The sequence below is a fragment of the Aplysia californica genome, unplaced genomic scaffold, assembly GCF_000002075.1.
Source record: "Aplysia californica isolate F4 #8 unplaced genomic scaffold, AplCal3.0 scaffold01075, whole genome shotgun sequence".
Classification (NCBI taxonomy): domain Eukaryota; kingdom Metazoa; phylum Mollusca; class Gastropoda; order Aplysiida; family Aplysiidae; genus Aplysia; species Aplysia californica.
The window spans coordinates 105,906-116,075 of NW_004798345.1; the positions used below are offsets into that span (position 1 = coordinate 105,906).

Genomic DNA, 10,170 nt, shown 5'->3' on the forward strand with positions numbered 1-10,170 from the left:
TTTCTTCCGCCTCTCTTTCTCTCTCTCTCTCTCTATCTTTCTCTCTCTCTTCTGCCCCCCCTCTCTCCTTCTCTCTCGCTCTCTCTGTCTCTTTCTCTCTCTCTCTCTCTCTCTCTCTCTCTTTCTCTCTCTCTCTCTCTCTCTCTCTCCCTCTCTCTCTCTCTCTCTCTCTTTCTCTCTCTCTCTTTCTCTCTCTCTCTCTCTCGTTTTTTTGCTAAATCGAAACTGGATTTTTCTGGGGAACGTGTTGTAGATCTGGCCCTTGATCTTCATTCAGAACATAAAGGTAATGATTAGATAGCTGTGACATTTTATCATAGGTGAATTCTGGTCAGTTTAATATAGCTCTAGATCTAGATATTGTATCGTATAGAACCTAACAAGACTCACCGAGTCTCCTAAAGGAGAGAGACTAGATCTGGATCTAGATATTTAGACTTAGGCCTAGGCCTAAACTTGCCTCTCCTTCTAATTCTTAGTCTAGATCTAGATCTACAAAGGCATTCCCTAATTTTTTTATAACTTACTAATGACTAACTAGAACCGCTTTGTTAGCTGGACACTGCATGCAGTGTACAGGGATAGGACTGGCCTTTGTAGATCTAGATCTAGGGTTTTTTAGTATTTGATTGGAACAGCACATTTTGAGCCTAACCCTAATACTAATACTAATTTAGTGTAACAAGTAAGCTTCCTATTACCGAGTAATGGTATTCACTAGCTAGTAGTGCTAGATCTAGATCTAGGCGAATAATCCATATGTACCTGTGCATTTCACTATGGGGGTAAAATAATTGCAACAAAGATGATTTTGGTGTTGTTACAACCAGTAGACCTTCCTCTATAACATACTGAAAGTCAGCATGCATCTTAAAGAAAGAAATTTGTTAAAAATGACGTTTAATTGTATAGTATCGAAATCGTCAAATATCGATACCCAACTATTTCAGAATCGTACGTCATATCTCACAATACAAAAATCTTACACCACTGCACGGGGCTCTGTCCTCTAAAACTCAGGTTTCTTATCCTAAATGGGGGACTTTGAATTCTAAACTCTCAAAATTATAACGGGGAGGTAAAAAAGTTAGAGTATTAATGTACATTGAGTAATCGATACTAGTAGCCACGTGGACAAGATTTTTACAAATGAGAGATGAGAAAAAGTGAGGGTCGTGGTGAAGAAGAAGAAGAAGAAGAAGAAGAAGAAGAAGAAGAAGAAGAAGAAGAAGAAGAAGAAGAAGAAGAAGAAGAAGAAGAAGAAGATCTAGAATCAGACAAACATGTTGGTGCACGAAAAAGAACATAGAAAAAGACGAGGTGTAAAAATCGGCGCTTCCCGGTGTGTCCCGGAGGTCTGCGCTCATAGATAAAGGCGCACTGTGGGCGTATTTTGTTTCAGTCGTCAACATCGCTTGAAAGTGAAATACACATTAAGTCTCCCCATACCCCCTACCCCCCCTCACCCCCCCCCCTCCCCAGCTCTATCTCTTTCTTTGTCTATCTCTCTCTCTGTCTTTCTCTCTCTTTTTTTTTCCTCTCTCATTTCGTTTCTCTCAGTCTTTCTCTCTCACTCTCTTCTCTCTCTCTTTCTCTCGCTCATTTCTAATCTCATCCTCTCTTTCTCTCTCACTCCCTCTCTGTCTTTCTCTTTTTCCCTCTCTCTATTTCTCTGTCCCTCTCTTTATATCTCTCTCTCTCTTTTCCCATCTCTTATTTCTTCTCTCTCAGTCTTTCTCTTTCTCTCTCTCTCTCTCTGTCTCTCTCTCTTTCTCTCTCTCTGTCTCTTTCTCTGTGCTGTGTGACTGTGTGTCTGTCTGTCTGTCTGTCTGTCTGTCTGTCTGTCTGTCTGTCTGTCTGTCTGTTTGTCTGTCTCTCTCTCTCTCTCTCTCTCTCTCTCTCTCTCTGTATATATTGTAGATCTATCTCTTACTTTCTCTGTCGCGTCCAGTTACGGCTTTTATCGGTTTTGTTAGGTTTGTTGCTTACCACCTCTCTTTTGTGCACAGAAATTAAAAACAAAAATCGGAAGCTGAAGTTGACCTCGGCAGCCATCGTGCCTGTGGCGCGAAAGCGAAACTGGATATCTCTGGGGAACGTGTTGTAGATCTGGGCCTTGATCTGGATTCAGAACATAAGGTAATGATTAGATAGCTGTTGTATTTTATCGTAGCTAAAAGCTGGTCAGTGTAGTATAGCTCTAGATCTAGATAATGTATCGCGTAGAACCAAACAAGACTTACAGAGTCTCCTGAAGGAGAGGGACTACATCTAGATCTGGATCTAGACCTCGGACTAAGCCTAGGCTTGCCTCTCCTTCTTAGTTCTTTGTCTAGATCTAAATCTTCGGTGTGTCCCGGAGTTCTGCGCTCATAGAAAAAGGCTCACATTGTGCGTAATTTGTTTCAGTCACCAACATCGTTTGAAAGTGAGAGGCACATTAAGTCGTTGTCTTGTCATACCCCCTTAATCCCCGCCAACTCAATCTCCACCCACTCTCTCTTTCTCTCTTTCTCTCTCTCTCTCTCTCTCTCTCTCTCTCTCTCTCTCTCTCTCTCTCTCTTTCTTTCTCTCTCTCTCTCTCTCTCTCATTTCCCCACTCATTCTCTCTTTGTTTCTTTTTCTTTCTCTCCCCCCCCCCCCTCTCTCTCTTTCTTTTCTTCCCTCTTTGTCTCTCTGTCTCTCTGTCTCTTTCTCTTCTTCCCTCTGTCTCTCTCTCTGCCTCTCTCTCTGCCTCTCTCTCTGCCTCTCTCTCTTTGTCTTTCTCAGTCTCTATCTCTCTCTCTCTCTCTCTCTGTCTCTATGTCTCTCTGTCTCTTTCTTTCTCTCTCTCACCCTCTCTCTCTCTTTCTTTTCTTCCCTCTTTGTCTCTCTGTCTCTCACTCTCTCTTTCTCTTCTTCCCTCTGTCTCTCTGTCTCTCTGTCTCTCTGTCTCTCTGGTTGATTGCACACCACCCCTCGTCTGTGCTCAGAAATAGAAAAAACATAAACATTTGGAAGCGGAAGCCGCGTTGTCTCTGATTCGAAAGCGAAACTGCATACAGTTGCGAACGTGTTGTCTGTGCCTTGTTGATCTGAATTCGGAACCTAAGGTAATGATCAGATGGCTGTGGTGGTTTATTGTAGCTGAAAGCTTTGCAGTGTAGACTAGTATAGATCTAGACTCTAGATGGTGTATCGTGTAGAACCAAACAAGACCCACAGAGTCTCCCGAGGGAGAGAGACCAGATCTAGACCTCCTTAGATCTATATATCTAGATATAAATTATTATAAATATAAATATAGATCTAGAATCTAGAATGTAGACCTAGGCCTAGGCTTGCCTCTCCTTCTTAGTAGTCCCTCACTTATTATAACTAACTAATGTCCACTGGAACTGCATGCAATGTACTGGCCTTTGTAGAGCTAAATCTAAGTTTGTTTGAAGTTTGATGGGAATAGCACACAGTGAGCCTAACCCTAATTACTAATACTAATACTAATTTAGTAAAACAAATTTAAGCTTCCTCTATTACCGAGTATTGGCATTCACTAATTAATGACTAGATTCTAGATCTAATGGCAATGTTAGATCTATCTCAGCTGGGCACTTTGTAGAGCTAAATCTAGGGTTGTTTAGAAAAGCGTTTGATTGTATGCTTCCTATTACTATTATTATCATTACCGACTTAGAATGGCATTCACTAACAAATGACTATAATGGCAATGCTCAATGCTAGATCTAGGGTTGTTTAGTGTTTGATTGGAAATGTCACACGGTGAGCCGAACGGTTTTAACTAATTAAAAGTTGGGGGCTCGGGTGACTAAGGTCAACTAAGTGAGTAGGCCTAGATCTCGAACCGTCATTTCAGTTTGGGAAATTTTTCGCAGCTCGTCCGACACAAAAGCATAAGCCTAGATTTTTTGTCGAATAACTTTCGATCCCGTTTACTTTTAACCTAGATTCTCTAAACGGCACTCTTCGAGGGAAGTGGTCCCGGCTTAACACCATAGAAATAACACTAAGACTTGTAGTCAGAAACAAAAACACAAGTCGAGTAAAAAAGCTGTCTTCGGTAATTTTTTTTCCTTACTTCAAGTTTAGAATATTTCCCACATTAATTTTTTAATCGGCTTCCTTTTTTGTTTCCGATTGCAAGTGTTATTTCTACGGAATAAGGCCGGGACTACTTCTCCCGAAGAGTGCCCTCTAAATGATTGACAACCCCGTTTTGTCTTTTCGAGCAAAACTTTTTTCAACGTTATAGATTGGTGTGGAAGGGCACTTTTCTTAGAGAGGCCAGAATATTGCTCGATATGAGTCGGGCGGAACTATTTTCTTACGGATATTGATATGTAAATGGGACAAACTGATACAAGACCGGGAACGGTAGCTCGATAACATTAACAATCGGTGCCGTCTGTCTCAAGTCATCCATAAGAAAATCGTGTCTTTTCATCGGACAGGCTACAGCACCGGCAAAAATAGTTTTGGTGTCGACGGGCATCCCCGCTCCGTCCCTCATGTTTAAACCGACTGCGTCAGTGTCGTTCTGTAGGTATTAATTTTAAATAACGTTTCCAAGCCCTCTGACCTGGTAACCGTAACAGTTTTGGTCAGGTCCATTTTTCCCCTTCTCTTTCCCCCGATCTCGGAATCTTCGCGGAGAGGAGCAGCGCCAGCCGTTTGCCAGCGACGAGGAGACAGTGAGTTCTCACGCATCCTCAAACCCGCACACACGCACGCACCAACACACACACACACACACACACACACACACACACACACACACACACACACTCGCGCGCGCTTAGCAGTCCGACCCGAAATAGGTATATTTCATATTAAAACATTTCCAGTCGAAAGTCGGGCTTGAGTTGTTTTCTTATTCGTACATTCATATAATATAAGTGAGACAAATTATCGATAAAAGACCAATGCGACAGCCATATACATATATTGTACGCACACAAACACACGCACATGCATGCATGCGCGCACGCACGCACGCATGCACACACGCTTGCACGCATGTACGCACACACTCAGGAAAAAGAGAGAGGGGAGAGAGAGAAAGAGAGGGAGAGAGAGTCAGCAGCACTTCCCGGTGTGTCCCGTAGGTCTGCGCTCATAGAAAAAGCTCACTTTGGGCGTATATTTTTCCAGTCTAGCGGAAAATACAAATCATCGCCAAACCTTTCGTGAAAGAGAAAAAAATATTTTGAAAATAAGGGGCAAAGATGTTGTCACCCCATAACCCCTAATCCCCCCCTCTCTCTGCTCCAACCCACCCTCTTTATCTCTCTCTCTCTCTCTCTCTCTCTCTCCCTCTCTCTCTCTCTCTCTCTCTCTCTTCCCCTTTCTTTCCGCTCTCTCTCTTCTTTTCTCTTCTCTTCTCTTTCTCTTCTCTTCTCTCTCTCTTCTCTTCTCACTCTCTCTCTCTTTCTCTTCTCTTTTCCTTCTCTCTTTCTCTCTCTCTCTCTCTCTCTCTCTCTCTCTCTCTCACTCTCTCTCTAGGTCATTAGAACCAGAAAACCTTCCTCTATAACACACTGATAATCGGCATGAATCGGAAAGAAAGAAATTTGTTGAAAATACCGTTTAATGGTATATTATCGAAATTATCAAATATCGATACCCGATTATTTAAGAATCGCACGTCATATCTCACACTGCAAACATTTTAAACCACTGTACGGGGCTCTGTTCCTTAAAACTTATGTTTGTTATCCTAAATATGGGAATTTGAGTTCTAAGCCTAAAGATTTTTAACGGGGAGCTAAAAAATTTGAGTAGTAATGTACATTGAGTAATCGATACTAGTGGCTGTTTACAAATGAGAGATGAGAGAAAGTGGTGGTGGGGAAGCAGTAAGAAGAAGAAGAAGGAGAAGGAGAAGGAGAAGGAGAAGGAGAAGGAGAAGAAGAAGACGAAGAAGAAGAAGAAGACGAAGAAGAAGAAGAAGAAGAAAAGCCAGCCTTAACCATTATTACACTACAGACCGAAGTACAGACGAACAAAAGCACAGAAAAAAAGACGAGGTGTGCAAATCTGCTCTTCCCGGTGTGTCCCGGAGGTCTGCGCTCTTCGATAAAGACGCACTGTGTGCGTATTTTATTTCAGTGGACAAACCCTTCGTGAAAGAGAAAGACAATCGTTTGAAAGTTGTTATCTCCCCATACATCTACCCCCCCCCCCCCCTCATCTCTCTCTCTCTCTCTCTCTATATTTCTCTCTCTATCTTTCTCTCTCTTTCTCTCTCTGTCTCTCTCTCAATATCTTTCTCTCTAGCTCTCTCTCTTTCTCTCCCCCCTCTCTCTTTCTATCTCTCTCTTTCTCTCTCTCTCTCTCTCTCTCTCTTTCTCTCTCTCTCTGTATTTTATAATTTAACTCGCTTGGTCTTTTACGTTCAGTCACGGCTTCCTCCGCCTTTCTTCGGTAGATTGCACACCACCCCTCGTTTGTGCTCAGAAATTAGGAAAAACATAAACATTTGCCAAGCGGAAGCCGCGTTGTCGAAAGCGAAACTGCATACAGTTGCGAACGTGTTGTCTGTGCCTTGTTGATCTGAATTCAGAACCTAAGGTAATGATCAGATGGCTGTGGTGGTTTATTGTAGCTGAAAGCTGTGCAGTGTAGGCTAGTATAGATCTAGATCTAGATTTAGACTCTAGATGTTGTATCATGTAGATCTAGAACCAAGGGAGAGAGACCAGATCTAGACCTAGAATCCAGACCTAGGCCTAGCCTAGGCTTGCCCCTCCTTCTTACTTCTTCTTAGTCCCTAACTTATTATAACTAACTAATGTCCACTGGAACTGCATAGGCTAGTATAGATCTAGATCTAGATCTAGATCTAGATCTAGATTCTAGATGTTGTATCAGTCGTGTAGAACCAAACAAGACTCACAGCTAGGCTTGCTTCTCCTTCTTAGTACTTCTTAGCTCTTAGTCCCTAACTTAGTATAGATGTAGTCTGTAGACTGTAGTGATTCTAACTTATGACCACTGGCACTGCATGCAGTGTACAGGGGTAGGACTGGCCTTTGTAGAGCTAAATCTAGGCTAGGGTTTTGTGTATAATGGGAATAGCACACAGTGAGCCTAACCTTAATACCTAATACTAATACTAATACTAGATCTAGATCTAGAAGATTCTAATACTAATTTATAACTAATATTTAATCGAAGTGGCTAGCCGTACTTAAGTAGTACGGCTAGACTGAGAGTCTAGCCGTACTTAGATCTAGGTTTGGCCCTATCGACTCAAGCCTGTTAAGTACACAGGTCTCATTAGATCTAGATCTAGATCTAGAAGATTCTAATACTAATTTATAACTAATATTTAATCGAAGTGGCTAGCCGTACTTAAGTAGTACGGCTAGACTGAGAGTCTAGCCGTACTTAGATCTAGGTTTGGCCCTATCGACTCAAGCCTGTTAAGTACACAGGTCTCATTAGATCTAGATCTAGATCTAGTAATTATTCAGGTTCAAATGCATGCAAGTCAGAAAGGCACCTTTTTGTTTTGTCTGAAATACAAATACTTTAGGCATTGCAAACTAAAAATTTCTTTTACAATTCAGCCATCAATATTAAGTACGGCTAGCCTGACAGTCTAGCCGTCCTTAAGTACGGCTAGCCTGGCTAAGTACGACTAGACTGCCAGTCTAGCCGTACTTATCTTAGGCCCTATTAATATTAGAAAACAGGAGGTTTAAAATACAAATACATACACTGTCATTAAGGCACCTGGTTTCGTCTCAAATGCAAATACTTTAGGTAGGTACTGCACACTAAAAATGTATATTTACAATTCAGTAGGCCTATTTTTTTGTGAAATGGTCAGTCTAGCCATCATATTAAGAATAAGTACGGCTAGACTGCGAGTCTAGCCGTACTTCTGCCAGTCTAGCCGTCATTAAGTACGGCTAGCCTCTTCCATATTTAATAGGCCACCTCTATTCTCACCCGGAGTGAGAATAGTGCAGGCGAGTCTTGTGGCTATTCTCACCCGGCAAAACCACATATTTCTACACTGTGATAACAGAAAAATTGTAGAATTCTGTGCCGTGAACAAACGTTCCATTACAATTGTAGCCTACTAAAAGCGTACAATTTTGTCTGTGGGCAGTGGAGAGAGAGAGAAAGAGAGAGAGGAGTAGCGCGAGAATTTCCGGGCAAAACAAAATGGCGACCCGCGTAGTTCGGCTCGATTCGAAAAGTTAAATAGCCGTAGCATCTTTGTAGACAACCAAATTTATTTACTTTTGTGTTTTAACATCATTTTTTAACTTTGTTTTGGTCAATTTGATCGTCCACACCGATAGACAGTATTCAGAAAGAGACGGAGAGAGAGAGAAGAGGGGAGGAGTTGATCTTGCGAGAACTTCCGGGCGGGTGAGAATAGCCACTTTCTATTTAATAAAACAAAAGCTTCACTAAGTAATGACTAGATCTAGATCTAGATTCTAGATCAAGATCTAATAGCAATGCTAGATCTATCTGAGCTGGGCACTTTGTAGAGCTAGATCTAGGGCTGTTTAGAAAAGTGTTTGATTGGAAATATCACTCGGTGAGCCAAAGGCTTAGTCAACCGAGTGAGAATCCTATTATTATATTATTACCGACTAATGGCATTCACTAACAAATGAGTTATCAAACTTCAAACAAACTTAGATTTAGCTCTACAAAGGCCAGTAATGGCAATGCTTAATGCTAGGACTTGGCTTTGTACAGCTAGATCTAGGGTTGTTTAGTGGTTGATTGGAAATGTCGCACGGTGAGCCGAACGGTTTTAACTAATTAAAAGATGGGGGCTCGGATGGCTAAGTAAGTGAGTGGGTCCAGATCTAGTGAGTTTAGACTCAACAGTAATGTTAAGCAAATGTCGGTGTTTGACACCGTTAACCAAACTGCCCCTCTGGGATCAATAAAATTGTAATTTATAAATGTATCTCTTTAATGGTTCACTTTGAAGTCAGTATTCCATGAGTAAGAAACGCGAGTGATTCTTGAATTAAAAAGTGGAGACCTCGAACCGTCATTTCAGTTTGGGAAATTTTCTGCGCTCGTCCGACGCAAAAACATAGGCCTAGATTTTTTGGCGAATAACTTTCGATCCCGTTTACTTTTAGCCTCGTTTCTCTAAACGGCATTCTTCGAGAGGAGTGGTCCCGGCTTAACTCCAAAGAAATAACACTAAGAGTTTGTAGTCGGAAACAAAAACGGAAGTAGGGTAAAAAAGCTGTCTTCTGTATTTTTTTGTCGTTCGAATTTAGAATATTTTCATCCTGATTTTTTTCTTCATCGGGTGGCATTGTGACCCTGGCAACTCAAGCCAGCTTTTTTAATCGGCTTCCGTTTGTGTTTCCGATTGCGAGTGTTATTTCTATGGAATAAGGCCGGGACCCCTAATTCTCCCAAAGAGTGCCCTCTAAACGCGTGACAACCCCGTTTTGTCTTTTCGAGCAATACTCATTTCAACATTACAGATTGGTGTGGAAGGGCACTTTTCCTGAGAGGCAAAAATAAAATATTGCTCGATATGAGTCAGGCGGAACTATTTTCTTACGGATATTGATGTAAATGGAACAAGACCGGGAACGGTAGCTCGATAACAATCGATGTCATCTGTCCCAAGTCATCCGTTAAAAAAAGCGTGTCTTTTCGTTGGACGGGCTACAGCACGGGCGAAAATAGTTTTGGTGCCGACGGACATCCCCGCACGGAACCTCAATTTTTAAACTGACTGCGTCACTATCGTTCTGTAGGTATTAATTCTAAATAACATTTCCAAGCCCTCTGACCTCGTAACCGCAACAATTTTGGTCAGGTCCGTTTTCCCCCTTCTCTTTCCCCAGATCTCGGAATCTTCGCGGACGCAGTATCATGTCTGGAGAGGAACAGCCCCAGCCGTTTGCCAGCGACGAGGAGATGGTGAGTTCTCACGCATCCACAAACCCACACACACAAACACACACACACACACACACACACACACACACACACACACACACACACACACACACACACACAATCACATACCCACCCCCCCCCACACACACACACAATCACACACACACCCACACCCACACCCAGACACCCTCCCACCCCCATGACCAAAGTGTGACAAAGTTTATTGAATAGACTTTTGTTTGAACAAAATTATTCTAGTGCACGTGCACA

At 42.1% G+C, this 10,170-nt stretch overlaps 1 long non-coding RNA gene across 1 annotated transcript in view; it reads left to right on the forward strand.

Annotated features, from left to right (window-relative positions):
- Positions 1-6,526: 6,526 nt before the first annotated feature.
- The window catches only part of LOC118478865, a 6,059-nt gene continuing 2,415 nt past the window's right edge, over positions 6,527-10,170 (forward strand). Inside the window, exons 1-2 of the long non-coding RNA XR_004859324.1 lie at positions 6,527-6,567; positions 9,846-9,921. This is a non-coding gene — a long non-coding RNA (uncharacterized LOC118478865). The remainder of the gene's footprint in view (positions 6,568-9,845; positions 9,922-10,170) is intronic.